The sequence below is a fragment of the Triticum urartu genome, chromosome 7 (genome assembly GCF_003073215.2).
Source record: "Triticum urartu cultivar G1812 chromosome 7, Tu2.1, whole genome shotgun sequence".
NCBI lineage: Eukaryota > Viridiplantae > Streptophyta > Magnoliopsida > Poales > Poaceae > Triticum > Triticum urartu.
The window spans coordinates 237,469,449-237,495,313 of record NC_053028.1 but is presented as its reverse complement, the minus strand read 5'-3'; the positions used below and the strand labels follow the sequence as shown (position 1 = coordinate 237,495,313).

Here is a 25,865-nt window from a genome sequence, read left to right as displayed (position 1 = left end):
TACTTGTTGGGTTGGCGTATTTCGAGATTAGGATTTGTCACTCCGATTGTCGGAGAGGCATCTCTGGGCCCTCTCGGTAATGCACATCACTTAAGCCTTGCAAGCATTGCAACTAATGAGTTAGTTGTGGGATGATGTATTACGGAACGAGTAAAGAGACTTGCCGGTAACGAGATTGAACTAGGTATTGAGATACCGACGATCGAATCTCGGGCAAGTAACATACCGATGACAAAGGGAACAACGTATGTTGTTATGCGGTCTGACCGATAAAGATCTTCGTAGAATATGTAGGAGCCAATATGGGCATCCAGGTCCCGCTATTGGTTATTGACCAGAGAGGTGTCTCGGTCATGTCTACATAGTTCTCGAACCCGTAGGGTCCGCACGCTTAACGTTCGTTGACGATATAGTACTATATGAGTTATGTATGTTGATGACCAAATGTTGTTCGGAGTCCGGGATGAGATCACGGACATGACGAGGAACTCTGGAATGGTCCGGAGATAAAGTTTGATATATGGGATAGTAGTGTTTGATCTCCGGAAGGGTTCCGGATGTTTCCTGAAATGTTTGGGCACGAGAACAGTTTATCTGGGCCAAAGGGGAAAGCCAACGAGGCTTTTGGAAAGTGCAAAAGGAAGTTTTGCGGAGACCAGAGGCTAGACGCCAGGAACCCTAGCGTCTAGGGGGTAGACGCCGGGAACCCTGGCATCTAGCCCTGGAGTCCGAGAAGGACTCTTGCCTTTCGGGTGAAACCTACTTTGAGGATGCTTTTACTCCAAGTTTCGACCCCAGGGCTCAACATATAAATAGAGGGGTAGGGCTAGCACCAAAGAGACATCAAGAAACACCAAGCCGTGTGCCGGCAACCCCGTCCCCTCTAGTTTATCCTCCGTCATAGTTTTCGTAGTGCTTAGGCGAAGCCCTGCGGAGATTGTTCTTCACCAACACCGTCACCACGCCGTCGTGCTGCCGGAACTCATCTACTACTTCGCCCCTCTTGCTGGATCGAGAAGGTGAGGACGTCACCGAGCCGAACGTGTGCAGAACTCGGAGGTGTCGTGCTTTCGGTACTTGGATCGGTCGGATGTGAAGACGTACGACTACATCAACCGCGTTGATATAACTCTTCCGTGAACGGTCTACGAGGGTACATAGACAACACTCTCCCCTCTTGTTGCTATGCATCACCATGATCTTGCGTGTGCGTAGGAAATTTTTTGAGATTACTACGTTCCCCAACACTTAGTTGTTCTTTATCTTTAGTCACGAAATACCAAAAAAATTAGGTGTACTTGCTGCTCATGGAGATGAGGAACCTCCTAAAACCCTCGATGCTCGTTATGTGACAGATATTATGTACTACTTTGATAATCCAGGGAAAACCCCATTCAATTTGGTAATGGGAGACACGTTGGATCAACGTGAATACTTTAGGGATTATCGCTTGACTCTAAAAGGGAAACTATTATGGGATCAAATTTATATGTTGAAATGGTATGCTAGGCAACTATGCTTGAGATATGATTATACTTGTTGCTCTAGGATGAAGGCTCCACACATTCCCTTTTTATGCAAATTTAATGATAATGAAACTTTGGCTTCTTATGCTAGAGGTATATATGACTATTATGATGTGGAACAAATAGAAGAATTTGTTGCTTTTATGGGTGCTTATGAAATTGAATCTATGTTCAAAGAATATGAAAATCTTTATGATGTTGTCTACAGACCTGAAAATTTAGCTATCCTTAAATATTGTTATAAGAATTATGAATACAATTCCGATATTGATGCGTTTATTGAGGAAGTCTCCGCTGTCCCAGAAGAGACTAATATTTTGCAGGAATCTATGGAAGAAGAAATTGATGAAATTGTGAGCTCATTGGATGAAAAAGATGAGGAGGAGAGAGAAGAACAAAAGGAGGAAGAGCAGATTGATCACCTGTGCCCACCTTCTAATGAGAGTAACTCTTCAACTCATACATTGTTTAATTTCCCTTCATTCTTACCGAAGGATGAATGCTATGATAATTGCTATGATCCCGTTGATTCTTTTGAAATATCCCTTTTTGATGATGCTTGCTATGCTTGTGGCCAAGATGCCAATATAAATTATGCTTATGGAGATGAACTTGCTATAGTTCCTTATGTTAAACATGAAATTGTTGCTATTACACCCACACATGATAGTCCTATTATCTTTTTGAGTTCTCCCAACTACACTATATCGGAGAAGTTTACCCTTATTAAGGATTATATTGATGGGTTGCCTTTTACTCCTACACATGATGATTTTGATAGATATAATATGCATGTGCTTTCTGCTCCTACTTGCAATTATTATGAGAGATGAACTATATCTCCACCTCTCTATGTTTCCAATACGATAAAATTGCAAGAAACTGTTTATACTATGCATTAGCCTTTACTATGTGTGCGTGAATTGTTCTTTTATGACATGCCGATGCATAGGAAGAGAGTTAGACTTCGTTATTACTTGATATATGTTACCTTGTGCTCACTTCTAAATGCCAAATCATTTTTAATTAAAATTGGCTTTGATATACCTTGGTATCCGGGTGGATCCATTACTTGAGCACTATATGCCTAGCTTAATGGCTTTAAAGAAAGCGCTGCCAGGGAGACAACCTGGAAGTTTTAGAGAGTCATTTATTTCTGTTCAGTGCTTTCGTATAGTTTAAAAACAAAAAAATAAAGAGGGGAACCCTAAACTTTTCAAAAAGAAAAGTGAAAGTGAGATAGACGAGCATTGTGAAAGTGGGGGACGTCCTTGAACTTTGTTCATGCCCATGGAAACTTTGTGAATGTTAATTACAGAAATTTTTCAACAAAAATAATTATCTCCTTGTACAATTCCATTGTATTATAAAAATAATGTGCCAAGGTTTGCCTTTAGGATGCTTACTTTGCTTGTTGGTTTGTACGGTGCAGGACAGAAACTTTGGTTGTAGTGCGTGATTTTACATTTTTTTTACTGGAACGTCAAATGGTTCTGATTCTTTTTGCACTGTCTTTCTATACAAATTGTTTAGTAGAATTTTTCAAGTATCAGAAGTATGGTGAATGTTCAGATTATTACAGACTGTTCTGTTTTAGACAGATTCTGTTTTTTATGCATAGTTTGCTTGTTTTGATGAAACTATCGATTTATATCAATGGATTAAGCCATGAAAAAGTTATATTACAGTAGCTACAATGCTAAAAAACATGAATTAGTTTGCAACAGTACTTAGAGTAGTGATTTGCTTTATTATACTAACGGATCTTACCGAGTTTTCTATTGAAGTTTTGTGTTGATGAAGTGTTCGATGATCGAGAAGGTCTCGATGTGAGAAGAAGGAAGAGAGGCAAGAGCTCAAGCTTGGGGATGCCCGAGGCACCCCAAGTAAATATTCAAGGAGCCTCAAGCGTCTAAGCTTGGGGATGCCCCGGAAGGCATCCCCTCTTTCTTCAACAAGTATCAGTATGTTTTCGGATTCGTTTCATTTATGCGATATGTGCAATCTTGGAGCTTCTTTTGCATTTAGTTTTCACTTTTCTTTTATGCACCATGCCGGTATGAGATAGTCCTTGGTTGATTTATAGAATGCTCTATGCACTTCACTTATATATTTTGAGTATGGCTTTATAGAATGCTTCATGTGCTTCACTTGTATCATTTGAAGTTTGGATTGCCTGTTTCTCTTCACATAGAAAACCGCCATTTGTAGAATGCTCTTTTGCTTCACTTATATTTGTTAGAGCGTGGGCATATCTTTTGTAGAAAGAATTAAACTCTCTTGCTTCACTTATATCTATTTAGAGAGATGACAGGAAATGGTTATTCACATGGATAGTCATAAAATCCTACATAAAACTTAGAGATCACTGAATATGATATGTTTGATTCCTTGCAATAGTTTTGCGATATAAAGATGGTGATATTAGAGTCATGCTAGTGGGTAGTTGTGGATTAGTAGAAATACTTGTGTTGAGGTTTGTGATTTCCGTAGCATGCACGTATGGTGAACCGTTATGTAACGAAGTCGGAGCATGAGGTATTTATTGATTGTCTTCCTTATGAGTGGCGGTCGGGGACGAGCGATGGTATTTTCCTACCAATCTATCCCCCTAGGGGCATGCGTAGTAGTACTTTGCTTCAAGGGCTAATACACTTTTGCAATAAGTATGTGAGTTCTTTATAACTAATGTTGAGTCCATGGATTATACGCACTTTCACCCTTCCACCATTGCTAGCCTCTCTAGTATCCCGCAACTCTCGCCGGTACCTTAAACCCACCATATACCTTCCTCAAAACAACCACCATACCTACCTATCATGGCATTTCCATAGCCATTCCGAGATATATTGCCATGCAACTTCCATCATCATCATATACATGACTTGAGCATTCATTGTCATATTGCTTTGCATGATCGTAAGATAGCTAGCATGATGTTTTCATGGCTTGTCCGTTTTTTGATGTCATCGCTACGCTAGATCATTGCACATCCCGGTACATCGCCGGAGGCATTCATATAGAGTCATATCTTTGTTCTAGTATCAAGTTGTAATATTGAGTTGTAAGTAAATAAAAGTGTGATGATCATCATTATTAGAGCATTGTCCTAGTGAGGAAAGGATGATGGAGACTATGATTCCCCCACAAGTCGGGATGAGACTCCAGACGAAAAAAAATAAAAAAAAGAAAGGCCAAAAAAGAGAAGGCCCAAAAAAGAAAAAAAAAGAAAACAAAAAAACAAAAAATGAGAGAAAAAGAGAGAAGGGGCAATGCTAATATCCTTTTACCACACTTGTGCTTCAGAGTAGCACCATGTTCTTCATATAGAGAGTCTCTTGAATTATCACTTTCATATACTAGTGGGAATTTTCATTATAGAACTTGGCTTGTATATTCCGATGATGGGCTTCCTCAAATGCCCGAGGTCTTCATGAGCAAGCAAGTTCGATGCACACCCACTTAGTTTCAGTTTGAGCTTTCATACACTTATAGCTCTTAGTGCATCCGTTGCATGGCAATCCCTACTCACTCACATTCATATCTATTGATGGGCATCTCCATAGCCCGTTGATACGCCTAGTTGATGTGAGGCTATCTTCTCCTTTTTGTCTTCTCCACAACCACCATTCTATTCCACCTATAGTGTTATGTCCATGGCTCGCGCTCATGTATTGCATGAAAGTTGAAAAGGTTTGGGAATGTCAAAAGTATGAAACAATTGCTTGGCTTGTCATCAGGGTTGTGCATTATGTGAATATTTTGTGTGGTGAAGATGGAGCATAGCCAGACTATATGATTTTGTAGGGATAACTTTCTTTAGCCATGATATTTTGAAAAGACATGATTGCTTTATTAGTAGGCTTGAAGTATTATTGTTTTTATGTCAAATGATAGGCGATTGCTTTGAATCACTCGTGTCTTAATATTCATGCCATGATTAGATATGTGATCAAGATTATGCTAGGTAGCATTCCACATCAAAAATTATCTTTTTTATCATTTACCTACTCGAGGACGAGCAGGAATTAAGCTTGGGGATGCTGATACGTCCCCGTCGTATCTATAATTTTTGATTGTTCCATGCCAATATTCTACAACTTTCATATACTTTTGGCAACTTTTTATACTATTTTTGGGACTAACATATTGATCCAGTGCCCAGTGCCAGTTCCTGTTTGTTGCATGTTTTTTGTTTCGCAGAATATCCATATCAAACGGAGTCCAAACGGGATAAAAACTGACGAAGATTTTTTTTGGAATATATATGATTTTTGGGAAGAAAAATCCATGAGAGACGGTGCCCGAGGGAGGCACGAGGCAGGGGGCGCGCCCCACCCCCTGGGCGCGCCCCTGACCCTCGTGGCCACCCCGTAAGGCGGTTGGTGCCCTTCTTTCGCCGCAAGAAAGCTAATATCCGGATAGAGATCGTGTTAAAATTTCAGCCCAATCGGAGTTACGGATCTCCAGAAATATAAGAAACGGTGAAAGGGTAGAATCTGAGAAGGCAGAAACAGAGAGAGAGAGACAGATCCAATCTTGGAGGGGCTCTCGCCCCTCCGATGCCATGGAGGCCAAGGACCAGAGGGGAAACCCTTCTACCATCTAGGGAGGAGGTCAAGGAATAAGAACACGAAGGGGCCCCCTCTCCCCTTCTCTTCCGGTGGCGTCGGAACGTTGTCGTGGCCATCATCATCACAGCAATCTTCACCAACAACTTCACCGCCATCATCACCAACTCTTCCCCCCTCTATGCAGCGGCGTAACCTCTCTTTTACCCGCTGTAATCTCTACTTAAACATGGTGCTCAATGCTATATATTATTTCCCAATGATGTATGGCTATCCTATGATGTTTGAGTAGATCCGTTTTGTCCTATGGGCTATTTGATGATCAAGATTGGTTTGAGTTGCATGTTTTATTATTGGTGCTGTCCTATGGTGCTCTCTGTGTCGCGCAAGCGTGAGGGATCTCCACTGTAGGGTGTTGCAATACGTTCATGATTCGCTTATAGTGGGTTGCGTGAGTGACTGAAACACAAACCCGAGTAAGGGGGTTGTTGCGTATGGGATAAAAAGGACTTGATGCTTTAATGCTATGGTTGGGTTTTACCTCAATGATCTTTAGTAGTTGTGGATGCTTGCTAGAGTTCCAATCATAAGTACATATGATCCAAGTAGAGAAAGTATGTTAGCTTATGCCACTCCCTCATATAAAATTGTAATAACGATTACCGGTCTAGTTATCGATTACCTAGGGACAAATAACTTTCTCGTAACAAAAAGCTCTTTACTAAAACTAACTTAGTTGTGTCTTTATCTAAACAGCCCCTACGTTTTATTTACGTAATCTTTATTATCTTGCAAACCTATCCAACAACACCTACAAAGTACTTCTAGTTTCATACTTGTTCTAGGTAAAGCGAACGTCAAGCGTGCGTAGAGTTGTATCGGTGGTCGATAGAACTTGAGAGAATGTTTGTTCTACCTTTAGCTCCTCGTTGGGTTCGACACTCTTACTTATCGAAAACTGTTGCGATCCCCTATACTTGTGGGTTATCAGGACACACTCCGCTACGTGTTGCAAATCATGTATACGGACTCTAATAATGCAGCCGAATACGAGGCACTTCTACATGGTCTCCGCATATGGCTGTCTCCATGGGCATATAGCGCCTAGAGGTGCGCAACGACTCAAACCTCGCAATATCTCAGGTAAATGGAGAGTTTGATGCAAAAGATCCAAAATGCGGCATATCGAAATGTTGTATTAAAAATATTGACTCGGTTTGAGGGGCTTGAATTTCATCACGTCGCTCGAGACAGTAACCAGGCAGCGGACATACTCGCTCGCATGGGCGCTAAGCGTGACCCCATCCTGCATAATACCTTTCTGGAAAGGCTCTTCAAGCCATCCATGGTATGGTAGGACGAGAGCAGAGACACCAGTATGGACCTGATCACGCACCCAACACCCAAACAGAATACAAATATCATCCGGGGTTCGGATACCGAAATAATACCCTCTGCTCATGAGATCATGGCTGTTATTGCTGCATGGACCGAACCCTTCCCAGCCTACCTTAATAGGCAGGAGCTTCCTGATGATCAAAATGAGGCCTGTCACATAGTTTGGCGTTCTAAAGCCTACAAAGTTCACGAAGGCGAACTGTACAAGAAAAGCACTACCGGAGTTCTTCAAAGGTGCATCTCCGAAGAGGAGGGACGACAACTCTTGATTGAAATACATGCCAGTCTGGGCGGCCATCACGCCGCGGCTCGGGCCCTCATAAGCAAAGCCTTCTGGATGGTTTTTTTCTAGCCAACGGCCCGAGCAGACGCACAAAGCCCTTGTCCAACATTGTGTGAGATGCTAGCTTTTCGCTAATCAAAGTCATATGCCTCCCACTGCCTTAAGAACAATCCCCATAACTTGGCCCTTCGCGATTTGGGGGCTTGATATAGTCGGACCCCTTAAAGGGGGAAGTCACAAAAAGAAATATTTACTGGTTATGGTGGATAAATTTACTAAGTGGATAGAGGCCAAACCAGTAAAAACGGCTGAAGCGGGACCAGTGGTTGACTTTATATCCGGCGTGTTACACCGCTATGGTGTCCCGCATAGCATCATCACTAATAATGGCTCCAATTTTACAGCCGATGAGGTGAAAACTGGTGTGCTAAATTGGGCATTAAACTCGACTATGCATCCGTATACCATCCTCAAACAAACGGTCAGGTTGAACAAACTAATGGCCTGATAATGAGCGGCATCAAACCCCGACTGGTGCGCTCCCTATGGGAGTCGGATAAGCACTGGGTTGAGGAACTCGATTCCGTACTCTGGGGGCTGCATACTACACCTAATTGAACAACCGGATACACACCTTTCTTCATGGTGTACGGCGCAAAAGCTACCCTGCCCTACGACATCATTCATGACTCACCTCGAGTGCGCATGTACGAAGAGCGAGAAGCCGAGTTCGATCGACAGGATGACCTAGACGGCCTCGAAGAGGAACACGATATTGCACAAGCTCGTTCCGCATTTTACCAAAGCAGAGAAGTGCGGGCCAAGACATATAATGTCGGTGACCTTGCCTTGCGTCTCCCGGAGAAGAAGAAGGATAAGCTCAAACTAAAATGGGAGGGCCCCTTCATCATAGATGAAGTTCTCACAGGAGGAGCCTATCGCCTTTGTAATGCATCGGATAATCGCCTTGAGCTGAATCCATGGAACGCTGCTCGGCTCCGATGATTCTACAGATAGTTCGGCCGCATCCTTTTTTATTTTTCTGACTAGGTTTATTTTTTCTCCTCTCCTTTTTTATTTTTTATTTTTTATCCCAGGGTATGTTCGGATCTATCGAACGATTAGGGTTACACATCTTTAAATGTATACACCCATTATAACCGGGGGCTGCTTTGATGAAGCTTATTATTAAAAGCTTGTTTCTTACATTTCTTACGTCGTTTGTTCTATACATCTTTTGCCATTATATGCACCTCTATGACTTAAGTTTTTGCCAAGCTGGGTTGCCTCGCTCCTGTGTTTATACCCTATGTCCCCGATTGTTCGGCTAGGGTGTAAAGGGAGCATCTTTGCGATTGTTACAACTCGGTAATCCGGATCTGTACCTCAGACGGGTGAAGCCAAAGGCTAGCGTTCTTAAGGGAATAATTGGTCAGCAAGCAACGACAGATTATTGAAGTTTATGTAATTCTTCTAACAAATAAGGGATAGGGTGCCTGTAATTCTATCTTTCAGATCAAAGCCTAGGCAAGCATAATTAAGCATGCCAACCCAAGGAAAGGAACCCTTAACGGAACTATTCTCCCTGGAAGATGTTTCTTACGTTAAGTAGTAATATAACATAACTCCCCGAACAAATTTTGTCCGTTTGAGCACTATGATCAGATTGCCTGGTTTCCGAACATAATGAATGTTTATTACATTCCAACATGGTATCCGGAAACACTCCAACTTCTTGGTCCGGAGGTTGAAGCCGAAGGCCTGGGATGACAAATTTCACCAAGTTCGGTTGGAGATAAGTTCGATGATAAAGTACATTCATACATCGAATTGAATGCATACTCTTTATCTATGCAATCTATAAGACTATCTAAACTACAGTCTTCTTGCGAATATTTCACAGCTATCATCACTTGGTCATACATCAAGTTCATGAGAATCTCTTTTTCGTCCGATCCTTGAGGTCCAACTCGGGCCATATGATTCGGATTGAGCCCGGTGTAGCCTGTTTTCACCATCGCCCACGCCTCCCGTGCACCTTCCCGGCATGCTAAGGCCTTCCATAGCTCAAAACGGCGTCGGACACCTTTGAACAGATTCGCCAACCCTCCATACTTTCTGGAGGAGCATCGGATGGCCATAAGGCTTTGACCATACTCTTCATGGCTTTCTGGGCATTGGAGCATGTGCATGTATTTCAAATTTGAATTATGCACATAAAATGCCTAGAAAACCTAGTTAATGTATAAAAATGTCCAAACGAACCCCAAAAAATTCCAGAACTTAACACAACACTCCTGTTGTTCTATGTTGGCACTAGAAAATTTTGGAAAGCAATAAGAGGCAACAAATATCGTTTCGTCCCCAAAGGTGGCATGTTTCATACCAAAACCATCAGGCTTGTTGTGAGAAGCTCTGGTTTGTGAGAAGCTTATACCCAAACCCGCCCCAAATGGGACAAAATTTTTACCACGACATGTCGGGTGCCACTCCATGATACCATGCCAAGTTTCATGAATTTCAGACAAGTTTTGGATTTACTAGAATTTAAAAACCAGGTATCTCAACGTTTTGCCGGCAATCAACAGTGCCTTGGTGTTTAAAATTCATTCCCATTTCTTGCATGGGACCTAAGCATGCACCCAAGAAGACAAAGTTGATTTTTGAACCAATTTATATGCACTGGAGCATGTGCATGTATTTCAAATTTGAATTATGCACATAAAATGACTAGAAAACCCAGTTAATGGATAAAAATGTCCAAACGAACCCTGAAAAATTCCAAAACTAAACACAACACTCCTGTTGTTCTATGTTGGCACTATAATTTTTTTTAAAGCAATAAGAGGCAACATATATTGTTTCGTCCCCAAAGGTGGCACGTTCCGTACCGAAACCATCAGGCTTGTTGTGAGAAGCTCTGGTTTGTGAGAAGCTTATACCCAAACCTGCCCCAAATGGGACAATTTTTTTACCACGGCATGTTGATGCCGCTCCATGATACCATGCCAAGTTTCATCAATTTTAGATGGGTTTTGGATTTACTAGAATTTAAAAACTAGGTATCTCAACATTTTGTCGGCAATCAATAGTGCCTTGGTGTTTGAAATTCATTCCCATTTCTTGCATGGGACCTAAACATGCACCCAAGGACACATATTTAATTTTTGAACCAATTTATATGCACTGGAGCATGTGCATGTATTTCAAATTTGAATTATGCACATAAAATGCCTAGAAAACCCAGTTAATTTATAAAAATGTCCAAACGAACCCCGAAAAATTTCAAAACTTAACACAACAATCCTGTTGTTCTATGTTGACATTAGAAATTTTTTGAAAGCAATAAGAGGCAACGGATATCTTTTCGTCCCCAAAGGTGGCACGTTCCGTACCGAAACCATCAGGCTTGTTGTGAGAAGCTCTGTTTGTGAGAAGCTTATACCCAAACCTGCTCCAAATGGGATAATTTTTTTACCATGACATGTTGATGCCGCTCCATGATACCATGCCAAGTTTCATGAATTTTAGACGAGTTTTGGATTTACTAGAATTTAAAAACCAGGTATCTCAATGTTTTGTTGGCAATCAATAGTGCCCTGGTGTTTGAAATTCATTCTCATTTCTTGCATGGGGCCTAAGCATGCACCAATGACACATATTTGATTTTTGAACCAACTTATATGCACTGGAGCATGCGCATGTATTTCAAATTTGAATTATGCACATAAAATGCCTAGAAAACCCAGTTAATGTATAAAAATGTCCAAACGAACCCCGAACAATTCCAAAACTTAACACAACACTCATGTTGTTCTATGTTGACACTAGAAATTTTTTGAAAGCAATAATAGGCAACGGATATCATTTCGTCCCCAAAGGTGGCACGTTCCGTACCGAAACCATCAGGCTTGTTGTGAGAAGCTCTGGTTTGTGAGAAGCTTATACCCAAACCCGCCCAAATGGGACAAATTTTTTACCACGGTATGTTGATGCCGCTCCATGATATCATGCCAAGTTTCATGAATTTCAGACGAGTTCTGGATTTACTAGAATTTAAAAACCAGGTATCTCAACATTTTGCCGGCAATCAACAATGCCCTAGTGTTTGAAATTCATTCTCATTTCTTGCATGGGACCTAAGCATGCATCCAAGGACACATATTTTATTTTTCAACCAATTTATATGCACCGGAGCATGTGCATGTAGTTTAATTTTGAATTGTGCACCTGAAATGGCTAGAAAACCACTTTAATGTATAAAATGTCCAAATGAACCCTGAATAATTCCAATTCTTTTACGACACACATATAGTTGCATGTTCACTTCAGATAAAAGGTCTAGCAATTCAAGCACTATCCATTGCCGCTGTGACCCCACTATGTAATTCAAATCAAGATGAAAAATCAAGTAGATCTCACACAGTTTATTATCACCAACAGTGTGAGATGTAGTACAAAATATCCTGGAGCACCGTCGTCAGTGTATAGTACGCCCATGGCTTACGTGACAAGGTGCGTCGGCTACAGTCGACAGTCGGCGTGTCAAGCACACTTGCTCTCTCCCCAAATACTCCCGCCTCTGCATCCCTCGCAATTTCGAAAATATTACTGCCTCGCAATCTCGAAAATATCTACCGCCTGGAAGGTTTTAATGTTTGATAGCACACGATTAGTATGTGCGGACCGTGTGTGTTGTCTGTTACTCCCGCTCTTCTTCAGTCCCTTGATTCAAATTTTCAGTAGCCCTGGCATTTTACTCCCGCCTTTGCATCCCTCGCAATCTCAAAAATATTTGCTCGCCCTTGATCCAAATTTTCAGTAGCCCCGCCTTGTTACTCCCGGCTAGTAAAATTTTCAGTTGCCACAGCATTTCCTCAAACACCACCTTAGCCCCGCCCCCTCCACACACACCACACACTCCCCAAAACCTCCGCTCACACTGACACACACAACCCTTGAAACCATTGGTAGGTCACCGCCATCGCCGGCGCCTCCATCCTCAACCTCTGCCTGTGTGTCGGGGAGCTCGAGGAGCCAATGGCCAAAAAGAGGTTTATCGCGGCCTTTTTGCTTGACGCCGGCGAGGTGTCCCCGTCGTCCTCCGCGGGCTTGATCCGCCGTCGCCGGTCCCCCGATTCGCCCGCCGCCGCGCTCCTACGCCGGTTCGAGGACTTCCCCATCCTCCCTCGGACCCGGCAGCTGACGAGGTCCTACCTCGGGGTCCAACAACGGCGGTGGGGGACGTGGGTCGCCGAGATTACAAAACGGGAGACCCACACCCGCCGGTGGCTCGGTAGCTTCCACACGGCCGAGTCGCGGCCATGGAGTACGAGAGCTGGCAGGTCCACTACCACGGCGCGACGGCTAGGCTCAATTTCCCCTTCGGCACATGTTTGGTCGACCTCGTTCCGCCGAAGCCAGGGCTGGTGAGCTCGGCTATGGTGTGGGAGGACAGCGAGGCGTGTGAGCGCCTCGAGGCCAAGGCCGCTGATGAGGCCTACATGCAAGAGCTCCGCCGGCAGCACCCGGAGCTCATGGAGGCGGAGTGGGCGATCTTTGCCGGCGTGGAGGGCGGCGAGGTTATCGCGCTCTCCTCCAATGACGAGGTCGAAGGCGGCGAGGACGGCGGCACAGAGGGCGGCGAGGTTATCACACTCTCCTCCGATGACGAGGTCGGAGGCGGCGGCGACGATGGTGTGGAGGGCGTCGAGGTGGGCCCCGAGGACGAGGAGATCGACACCGACGAGTGGAGGAGTGCCTTTCCCAATGACCCCGACGACGGCACCGGCCCGGACCCGGCTCGCGGCACACCGTACATGACGAGGAAGGATGGGCTCAACCTCTACTTCGACCGAAAGTAGTTTAGCTTAGTTTAAATTTATGTTTTATGTTCGGTTATGCAAAACTATCTATGTTTATGTTTGAATGCAGGCTACTTTCGATTGAACCTGCTTTGAACTTGATCAAATTGAAGCTTACAACGTTAAGTTTAGGGGATCGACTAGAAAAGGCCAAAAATTGCTGGAGTATGTATGTATATATATATCCACTAAGGGTTTTAGTCCTTTAGCTTTTAAAGGATCAGCTAGAGATGGCCTTATGACTTGTTTATTTCAGTTCTTCACAATATGATACTCTATATGTGCAACTATTTGCCGTGTTGTTCAATTTCATCAATAACAGTTTCAACAATACCACTATGAATTACGATATTTGGTTCCTGTTAAGGATATTGTAGTTAACATGCCTTTTCATGTAAGAGAAAATTGAGTGTTGTACGAACTTGTGATGGTGAAGAATAAAAGCGATATACTGCATAATAAAGGTTTCCATCACAAGGGGCAATACAACGTGATGTTATTTTGCACTAAGGGGTTGATCATACAAACAAATAAGCACATGGTAACCTCTGCTTCCCTCTGCGAAGGGTCTATCTTTTACTTCTATGTATTTATTATTATGCAAGAGTCAAAGTTTTTCTCTCTATTCCTTTTTATTTTTCTCCTTTGGCAAGCATCATGTAGTGAGGAAAGATCTAGGCACATATGTCCAGTTGAATATGGGTGGCATAAGTTATTATTCTTAACATCACCCTTGAGGTGAATATGTTGGGAGGCGAAAATATAAGCCCCTATATTTCTATGTGTTCGGTTGAAACGTTTTGCTCATGTGTATGAGGTGAGTGTTTGCAATCATAGAAGACTATATGATGGTTGAGTATGTGGACTTGTCTAAAGGCTCCGATACGTGACCCTTCCTAAAAAGATGATGAATTGTAGTTGCAAAGTTGACTGAGAACATAGTTTGTTGGTTTCTAATAGAGTTTATGCTTTATACTTCGATAATGTGATGAATTATTACTTATTCATGAGAAGTCTATGATAAAAGTTCTATAATAAAAGTTTTATGTTAAACTTTGTTGCTGTTATAATAATTCACATGATGCTTCTATGTCCGTATTTTGTTTTTATCAACACCTCTCTCTCTCTAAGCACGTGGACATGTTTTTTGATTTCGGTTTTCACTTGAGGACAAGCGAGGTCTAAGCATGGGGGAGTTGATACGTCCATTTTGCATCATGTTTTCCTACTGTTATTTAAGATGTTTTTATGCATAATAATGCTTTTTGGAGTAATTTTAATGCCTTTTCTCTCATAATATGCAAGGTACACACAAAGAGGCAGAATTCCGGCAGCTGAAAATCTGGACGTGGAAAAGCTACGTCAGGCCACCCGTTCTGCGCAACTCCAAACAAGCTGAAACTTTATGGGGATTTTTTATGGAATATATGCGGAATATTGGAGGCAATAAGTACCAAAGGGGGCCCACCAGGTGGGCACAACCCACCTGGGCGCGCCAGGGAGCCCAGGCGCGCCCTGGTGGGTTGTGCTCCCCCTCGTCCCACCTCCGGTGCCCATCTTCTGGTATATAAGTCATTTTGACCTAGAAAAAATAAGGAAAGGACTTTCAGGATGGAGCGCCACCGTCTCGAGGCAGAACTTGGGCAGGAGCACTTTTGCCCTCCGGCGGAGCGATTCCGCCGGGGGAACTTCCCTCCCGGATGGGGAAATCGTCATCATCATCACCAACAACTCTCCCATCTTGGGGAGGGCAATCTGCATCAACATCTTCAACAGCACCATCTCCTCTCAAACGCTAGTTCATCTCTTGTGTTCAATCTTTGTACCAGGACTATAGATTGGTGCTTGTGGGTGACTAGTAGTGTTGATTACATCTTGTAGTTGATTACTATATGGTTTATTTGGTGGAAGATTATATGTTTAGATCCATTATGCTATTTAATACCCCGCTGATCTTGAGCATGTTTATCACTTGTGAGTAGTTACTTTTGTTCATGAGGTCACGGGAGAAATCACGTTGCAAGTAATCATGTGAACTTGATATGTGTTCGATATTTTGATAGTATGTATGTTGTGATTCCCTTAGTGGTGTCATGTGAACGTCGACTACATGAAACTTCACCATATTTGGGCCTAAGGGAATGCATTGTGGAGTGGTTATTAGATGATGGGTTGCGAGAGTGACAAAAGCTTAAACCCTAGTTTATGCACTATTCCGTAAGGGACCGATTGGATCCAAAAGTTTAATGCTATGGTTAGGATTTATCCTTAATACTTTTCTCATAGTTGCGGATGCTTGCGAGGGGGTTAATCATAAGTAGGAGGTTTGTTCGAGTAAGACATCACCTAAGCACTGGTCCACCCACATATCAAATTATCAAAGTAGCGAACACAAATCGAATCAACATGATGAAAGTGACTAGATGAAATTCCCGTGCACCCTCAAGAATGCTTTACTTATTATAAGAGACCGTTTTGGCCTGTCCTTTGCCTCAAAAGGATTGGGCTACCTTGCTGCACTTTTGTTACTATTATCATTACTTGCTCATTACGAAATATCTTGCTATCAAACTACTTTGTTACTTACAATTTCAGCACTTGCGAACATTACCTTGCTGAAAACCACTTGTCATTTCCTTCTGCTCCTCGTTGGGTTCGACACTCTTACTTATCGAAAAGACTACAATTGATCCCCTATACTTGTGGGTCATCACACTGCAGATCTTCACTGGATTAACAAGTCCTATATAGTCTTGATCCCCAAGAAAATTGGGACCTCTGATCCAGACCATTTGCGCCCTATCTCTCCGCAAAACTACCCGGTTAAACTCTATTCTAAATGCCTCACTAATCGTGTGCAACCTATCATTCCGGACCTTGTCCACGCTGATCAATCTGGGTTCATTAAAGGTCTAATATAGCCGAAACTTCATCCTTGCCGCAGACATCGTTCAAGCCTATCACAAACGAAAATGTTCGGCTATTGTGCTGAAATTAGATTTTAAGAAAGCCTTCGACTCCATCGCGTGGGACAGCCTATAAGCCATCCTAAAAGCTAAAGGCTTTCCAGACGTTTGGGTGCATTGGATTAAGATGTTAAATAACTCCAGCCAATCGGCGATTCTTCTAGACGGTACCCCTGGCGGCTGGATTCAATGCAAACGTGGCCTCAGACAGGGTGATTCTCTATCCCCTACCTTTTCATCATCATCGCCGATGTCCTACAACGCATGATCATCGATGCTGCATCTCACGGACTTCTAGAACATCCCATCATCCCTAACTCTCCTTGTCCCGTGCTGCAGTATGTCGACGACACCCTCATTATCATTAAGGCTGATGAGAACCACCTGGCAAACCTTAAGTCTATTCTTCAAGACTTCTCTCTAGCCACTGGTCTCCATCAACTACGACAAAAGTACTTTTGCACCGATCCATGTTGAACCTCAGACAGCCGCCCATATGGCCAACATGTTGGGATTTTCGGTGACCTCTTTCCCTCAAAATTACCCCAGCCTTCCCTTGTCTACACACAAACTCCGTCTCCTGGACTTTCAGCCTCTCATCGCTAAGGTCGACAAGCAGTTGGCCGGCTGGCGTGGCCACCTTCTTTCCGTGGCAGGTCGGGCGGTCCTGGTTAAATCTATCATCTGGGCTCTTCCCACATACGCTATGAGCGCTATGCTCCTCCATATTGGTACCATCCTTGAGATCGATAAGCACTGTCGCGCTTTCTTCTAGGCCGGGGACGATCATGTCAATGGAGGACAATGCAAGGTCGCTTGGTCCGCTGTTTGTGCACCTCTGTCCAAGGGTGGGCTAGGTTTTCCCTGCCTATGTACGCGCAACATTTGTCATCTTCCCAAATCTCTTAACAAAATCCACTCCCCCGGCAATGGCTCTTGGGAAACTTGGCTTGCCAACTCCTACAGATGGGAGGACGACCATGTTGGGGAACACAATATTTCAAAAAAATTCCTACGATCACGCAAGATCTATCTAGGAGATGCATAGCAATGATAGGGGAGAGTGTGTCCACGTACCCTCGTAGACCGAAAGCGGAAGCATTTAGTAACGCAGTTGATGTAGTCGAATGTCTTCACGATCCAACCGGTCCAAGTACCGAACGTACGACACCTCCATGTTCTGCACACGTTCAGCATGCTGACGTCCCTCGAGCTCTTGGTCCAGTTGAGGACGAGGGAGAGTTCGTCAGCACGGCGGCGTGGCGACGGTGATGATGAAGTTACCGGCGCAGGGCTTCGCCTAAGCACTACGACGATATGACCGAGGTGATAAACTATGGAGGGAGGCACCGCACGCGGCTATGAGATGTCTGTTGTGCCTTTGGGGTGTCCCCCACCTCCGTATATAAAGGGAGGGAGGAGGAGGTGGTCGGCCTAAGGGGGCACGCCATAAGGGGGGAGTCCTACTTGGACTCCTAGTCCAAGTAGGATTCAGCCCCCCTCCTTCCTTCCACCGGAGAGGGAAAAGGGGAAGGGAGAGAGAGGGAGAAGGAAAGAGGGGGCCGGCCCCCTCCCCTAGTCCAATTCCGTTTGGGCAGGGGGGTCTCTCACATGGCATTTCTCCTCTCCTCCAATAAGGCCCAATAGGCCCAATACTTCTCCCAGGGGGAGAGGGTCCGGTAACCTCCCGGTACTCCGAAAAAATGCCCGAACCACTCGGAACCATTCCGATGTCCAACTGCAACCTTCCAATATATGAATCTTTACCTCTCGACCATTTCGAGACTCCTCGTCATGTCTGTGATCTCATTCGGGACTCCGAACAAACTTCGGTCATCAAATCACATAACTCATAATACAAATCGTCATCGAATGTTAAGCGTGTGGACCCAACAGGTTCGAGAACTATGTAGACATGACCGAGACACATCTCTGGTCAATAACCAATAGCAGAACCTGGATGCTCATATTGGATCCTACATATTCTACGAAGATCTTTATCGGTCAAACCCCATAACAACATACGTCATTCCCTTTGTCATCGGTATGTTACTTGCCCGAGATTCGATCGTCGGTATCATCATACCTAGTTCAATCTCGTTACTGGCAAGTCTCTTTACTCGTTCCGTAATGCATCATCCCATAACTAACTCATTAGTCACATTGCTTGCAAGGCTCATAGTGATGTTCATTACCGAGAGGGCCCAGAGATACCTCTCCGATACACGGAGTGACAAATCCTAATCTCGATCTATGCCAACTCAAACACCATCGGAGACACCTGTAGAGCATCTTTATAATCACCCAGTTACGTTGTGATGTTTGATAGCACACAAGGTGTTCCTCCGGTATTCGGGAGTTGCATAATCTCATAGTCAGAGGAATATGTATATGTCATGAAGAAAGCAATAGCAATAAAACTAAACGATCATTATGCTAAGCAAATGGATGGGTCTTGTCCATCACATCATTCTCTAATGATGTGATCCCGTTTATTAAATGATAACACATGTCTATGGTCAGGAAACTTAACCATCTTTGATTAACGAGTTAGTCAAGTAGAGGCATACTAGGGACACTCTGTTTTGTCTATGTATCCACACATGTATCAACTTTCCAGTTAATACAATTCTAGCATGAATAATACACATTTATCATGATATAAGGAAATATAAATAACAACTTTATTATTGCCTCTAGGGCATATTTCCTTCAGACCACTATATTGGAGACTGCTCTGGAATGCACACTAACGTCTGAAAAGACCTCACTTTCGACCTTTCTTTCTTCCGGTCGATAACCCATGTCAGACTCGGTAACGACATCTCTATCGCCTTTTGTCTTGATCTGTAGATTGGCCCTGACACCCTAGATGTTCACTTTCGGTGCCTCTTCTCCCACACCACCAAACCTAATGCCTCTGCCGTGTTCGTGCTCTCTGTTGCGGACCTCCGTCTCTCACTACAGCCGTGTCTGTCCAACGTTGTTTCCTCCGAACTTCAATCCATGCGTGGCCTGCTAGCCACTGTTAACTTAATGCCGCACGTACCTGATGATAGATTATGTAGGGTCAACGATAAGCCCCTGTTCGTCGCTTATGCATATGAATCTGCTTTCTCATCTAGACCGGAGGATCTGTTCGCAGATTTTATCTGGGGGAAGAACTATGCGACTAACCGCTGCAGGTTGTTTATCTGGCTTGCGCACCGTGGGAGACTGTTCACCAACAAGTGTCGATTCCGGCGGAACTTGACAGACTCTGACTCATGCCCATTCTGCACGTCAACTGAATCAACGACCCACATGCTTCTCCACTGCTCTACTACTGTTGATGTCTGGTCGACGGTCGACTCTCTTAACATCAACCCTGCCGACTGCGCCTCCATCGAAGAATTGCCGGGGCTACAACCTCCTTGCAAGATTCGCAACACGGTTATTATGGCTATTCTCTGAAGTCTATGGCAAAGAAGAAATGCTAAAGTCTTCAGAAGCGAGGATGAATCCATAGGACTTGTCCTTCGACGTGCAGCTCAAGACATTTTTCTTTTGTCCAGTAGATGTGTAAACGCTGCTTGAAAGCAAATTCTGCTTGATAGGGGGATCATGTTGTCCCGGCTAGATGTAGCATAGAGTTTCTGTTGTTTTTTCCTTTCTCTCCCCCTCTCCGCCTTCTTTGTATATACTCTCTGTCAAACCTACAAATTAATAAAATGTTCAGGCTGGCCTTGCCCGCCGTAGTTCCCTAAAAAAAGGCTGAATGATACATCCACTTTATGTGTGTGACATTTTGAAATGATTTTTCAAGTCGCTCACTGTTCTAGCAGTTGTAACACCATACACGGCTGGAAAAGTTTAGATAGCAACATCTATCAACTCAATGTTTTGACATATTAGTGCAGTTGTATTGTGAGGCCGGCAATTGAGAGCCAACATTTTTGATACTTATGTGCCATATAGCGATCGCGTTATGTACGCAATATCTTGTTAATGTACCACGAAACTGGCATATATAAGGCCAGAAAAGTTGACATTCGGGACCTAACTTGTTAGAAAATACAACCCCACTCTACATGTAACAACAGCATCAAGTATGCAACATTCAATTCATGTATTGAGAGGCTGGCATTTATGACCCAACTTGTTTGAAAATTCAGTCCCATTCGTGTACATTTGGATCTCCAACCATCAGATCAAGGATGCAAAAATTGGTTCATTTGGACTCAACTCGTTAGAAAATCCCCTCTCGCTCATATACACACGACATCCAAGCTCCAACAATGACGCCAAGACATAAAATTTGTTTCACATACTGAGAGGTTGGCACCTGAGACCAAGCGTGTTTAAAAAATACGGCCGCACGACATTAAATAAGTAGAATTTGGTTCATACATGAAGAGACTCCCATGTGAGACCCAACGTGTTTGAAAATACGATCACACGACTCATGTACAACAATGGTGCCAAGTATGCAACATTTTCTTCATGTATTGAGAGTCTGACTTATGGGACCTAGCATGTTTGAGTTGTTAGCTAAAAATGTTGACCTATTTTATTTATACAAATTTCAAGTTCAAAAGTCGTAATGATCCATCAACAACTCCTCGAGTTGATACATGGAATTCTTTTTAGAAGAGATACCTGTATTTTTTTTGTGAGATGTATCTGAATTTAATTTAGAGGACATGTTTATCTAGCGAACGTTCGCTAGTTTCAAATTTGCCAATGAACGCCTCATTTGCCATGCCGAAATAACTAAAATTGCTATGCATTTTTGAGGGAATTCATGAAATTTTCCATATATAGGAAAGGTTGCCAGTGATTTATTTGTTTGTTTTTGCCATCCACGTGATCAGGATCCAATGACTGTGGGGCGTTCGCTGGAACTGCCTTCTCAGCGAATGTTCGGCCATTAGCATTTCCGAATTTAGATGGATCATTTGAAAGTCTTAATTAAAATATAAGACCAACCAATGACTAAACCCTCGTTGGCTTTTCTTTATAGAAGAAACTCCATGAACACCGCGTGTCCGTGTCGGGACTCAAACTCGGATGGGTTGGCAGCAATCTCAGCCGCCCAGTCAATGAGTTGACGCCCCATCCTCTTTGAAAGTCGACGCCCCATCCTCTTTGGAAGTCTTAATTAAAACCCACGCACCGGATGTTTGGGATTGGGAAACCAAAGGGTAGTCTCGGAGGAACCAAACGCACGCACGGGGACCAACGCGACAAAGCCAGGAAGTGGAGGCCGGCGTGCGGATGCGTGATGCGGAGAGAGAAACCACTCTTCTACCAAACCCTTGCCCCAGCCATGGAACTCGCTCGCCGAGCCGCTCATCGGGCCGACGCCGGCGACATCTACGGCATTCCCACCCCTTCCGCTGATGGTAACGGAAATTCGGAACTAGCTCTTGTTCTTCAGTTGTGCGGTTGGAGCTTGGAATCAGTAGAAGTTGTCATTGTTCTGAGAAAATAGGGGATTTTAACCTGTTTTGTTAGGTACCAGTATCGCCTGCATTTATTCTCTCTTTTTAAGAGACGCAAGAACTGCTCCCTGTCTCTAGGATCTGAATACTTGTGATTTTTCCCCTATGTCTTGCACACCTATTAGATCAAGATTCAAGAACATGACAGAAAAAAGGCACCTGTTTTGGTCCATTCGAGGAATTGATAATGCGTGGCAGGCTAGGGATTTAATGATTGTGCGACATTAGTTGAAATTTCCAGCACATTTTAGAAATTAACAGCGGTTGCGTTGGGGATGCAGAGCAGATGACGATACAAGAGCTCCACCGGGAACTCTTGCACGAGAAAATCCGCCAGCGAATCATCGTGGACGAACTGGCCAAGCAGCAGGAGCTGGAGGCTGAGTTCCAGCGCGAACTCTTGAACAGTGATGTTGATGCCAGGTTCCGGCAGATCACAATGCCCCACCATGGCACATCCCCTTTGCCTCATGATGAGCCACTGGATGTACCCGTGTCGATTGCGAGGCGGCCCATCAAAGATCGGACCGTGGAATGGGATCGACCTCCACGGTGCAGGCCGGCGAACGAGGAGGATGCACCGATCGTTGGGGTGAGCGGCTGCTTATCCTTTATATCTTCAATTTTGTTCACCTTGACAGTTGATTCATCGTATGTTCTAAATAGCCGGGATGCTGCCATCTTTCAAGATTTTTTTAATCCCCATCTACTCGCTAAATCACTAAAAGTTTGTTCTGTTCCTAAGTCATATTTATTACACATTAAGTAAAAGCTAGGCTCTAGTTCATCCCAGATATTAGGTGTGTTTTTGGAGTAAACTATGTCTCAGCTAAGATTTTGTAACTTTTCTCTTTACTGAATCCAGTTTACTATGGCATTATGCATTCAGCTTGTAGAACTACTGAATTTGTGACTAACTACCGGATCGGCGCTAAGCATCAATTAATTTGTTCTATGCATCTTTCATGTGATAAAATTCAGTAGATTGACTGTAAATCTGTATTATGGGGCATTTGCCCTTTGGTTTGTCCAATATTAACCTTTGTGAGAAACTAGCCTCTGTATTTGTTTGATGGTCAATATACTGACTTATGACTTTCAATACAAGTGATAACTATGCCTTTCATCTGAAAATGAATAGATTCTATTTTGGACTGTATATTTGTTACGGACGACAGGTTGAGCCAGGTTTTTTTAAAACATCACATTGCACCATATTGTACAGTCAAAATAATTATTTGAATATGGCTTGACCTGCAGTTTGTAGGATTTTCCGTTGTGAAATGTGGTCTAGTGTGATCATACTTACAAATCTGTTTAAACCCGTCATTTCTTACAAATACATGGTAAACAATGCAGTTTCCAAATAAAAGTGACCCTTGTTCTTACTAGGCTACAATGGTTTGTAGATCCTAGGCCTTAAATGGTTGTTATGCTTGATACTTTCTATCCCATTTGATTCCCTAGAAGCTCCTTGTGGACATTGACATAGTCTACAAAACTCAATTTGTAACCACCATTTTCCACTACAATATATTTATAGCTCCAAGAAAACCATGCAGTGTGAAAGTATTTTTCAAGACAAATTCACAGATTTTATTTTCAATTATGCAATCTGAATATCTTGAAAGATATTAATAGTTAAAATTTTAATAGTTTACTTCTCCTATATCATTTTCAATTATCTAATCTAAATACTTTTCTCACTAATCTTTATCTTGTGACAGTGCTCTACAATTAGTGCGATTGAAATTTTTAGGATGTGCTTTGCTCTGAAAACAAGCAACATAATTTACGTATGATGTCACTTTGACATTTTTATATGTTAAGTGAATAGCTGCTTATAGGTAAAGTGGGCCTCCTCAATGTATAGATTATGGATAAAATACACACCGTGGGGCTTGTAGATGCTCTTCTCTAAATACTATGATTACAAACAAGTAATGCTTAAACGCTCAACTGTAAAACAAAGCCACATATATCTGCCAGTTGCATATGGTGCCAATTTCTTGACACCATAAGTTGAATGATAGAGAATAGAACAAGATAAAGTGCATTCTAAATAGAATATGGCCCTTTTAGTTACATCAGGGGAATTTCACTCTATGCAGATCTTTCATGGTATGGAAATTTGTACATCATATATGTCTAGTAAAGGTCGTAATATCTTTGTATTCAGTTGATACGATCTGTATGTTGAAGAAGGAAATGGGATTAGCCATGCCATTTTATGCTAATAAGAACTCTCTTGAGCAGGCTAAGCAGCACAAAAATGCACTCTCTGGGATGAAGAGGAAACGGACTGCAGAAACTCCATCGTTGATTTGCAGCATCTGCGACGCAAAATGCTATCGTGAAACAGATTTACAGAATCACTTAAGAGGCAGAAGGCACCAAGAGAACATAGAAGCTCTGCAGGGAGAAGGCAAGGGAGCTGAAGCGAGGCTACATGAAAAAGAAGTGCCCCAGCTTGCAGACAAAAACCTGAAACCAATGCCAACATGGTTTTGCAGCATCTGCGATGCTAACTGTACATCTCAGTCTGACCTCAAGAATCACCTCCGAGGCAGAAGGCACCAACAGAACATAGAAGCTCTGCAAGGAGATGGCAAGGACCCTGAAGTGTCAAGATGGATGTGCAGCATCTGCAATGCTAACTGCACATCTCAATCTGACCTTGAGAGTCACCTCCGAGGCAGAAGGCACCAAGAGAACATAGAAGCTCTGCAAGGAGATGGCAAGGACCCTGAAGTGTCAGGATGGATGTGCGACATTTGCAATGCTAATTGCACATCTCAATCTGATTTCGAGAGTCACCTCCGAGGCAGAAGGCACCAAGAGAAGATAGAAGCTCTGGAAGGAGATGGCAAGGACCCTGAAGTGTCAAGATGGATGTGCTACATTTGCAATGCTAACTGCACATCTCAATCTGATTTCGAGAGTCACTTCCGAGGCAGAAGGCACCAAGAGAACATAGAAGCTCTGCAAGGAGGTGACAAGGACCCTGAAGTGTCAAGATGGATGTGCGACATTTGCAATGCTAATTGCACATCTCAATCTGATTTCGAGAGTCACCTCTGAGGCAGAAGGCACCAAGAGAACATAGAAGCTCAGCAAAGAGATGGCAAGGATCCTGAACTGTCAAGATGGATGTGCGACATTTGCAATGCTAATTGCACATCTCAATCTGACTTCGAGAGTCACCTCCGAGGCAGAAGGCACCAAGAGAACATAGAAGCTGATGACAAGGGAACTGAAGCGTCAAGATGGATGTGCGACATCTGCAATGCTAACTGCACATCTCAATCTGACCTCAAGAGTCACCTCCGAGGAAGAAGGCACCAAGAGAACATAGAAGCTCTGTAGGGAGATGGCAAGGGAACTGAAGTGTCAAGATGGATGTGCAACATCTGCAATGCTAACTGCCTGTCTCGATCTGATTTCGAGAGTCACCTCCGAGGAAGAAGGCACCAATCAAACTTGCAAGCCTGAGTTCTCAGGGCATGCAATCGAGATGCCTAAACATAAGTAAGCATATAACTCATAAACCTGAGTAGGATCTCTTCTATTTTGGGGCTAACTTATATGAGAGCGGTTGGCCTGGGCTTGGTAGACTCAATTCTAGAACTTGGCAACGGTTAGCTGTTTGTGCCGAGAGAAGCTCATATGGAGCCATTTGGTACTTTGCACATGAGAGATGCAAAGCATATTTTGCCCATTGTTTTGCTAGCTTTAACTGTCATCAATCCACTCTGTTGGAACATTCTGAACAGA

The 25,865-nt window shown here is 43.3% G+C and overlaps 1 pseudogene; it reads left to right on the top strand.

The window, feature by feature from the left end:
* Positions 1-21,774: 21,774 nt before the first annotated feature.
* Positions 21,775-25,863, top strand: LOC125524383 (annotated as a pseudogene).
* Positions 25,864-25,865: the final 2 nt, after the last annotated feature.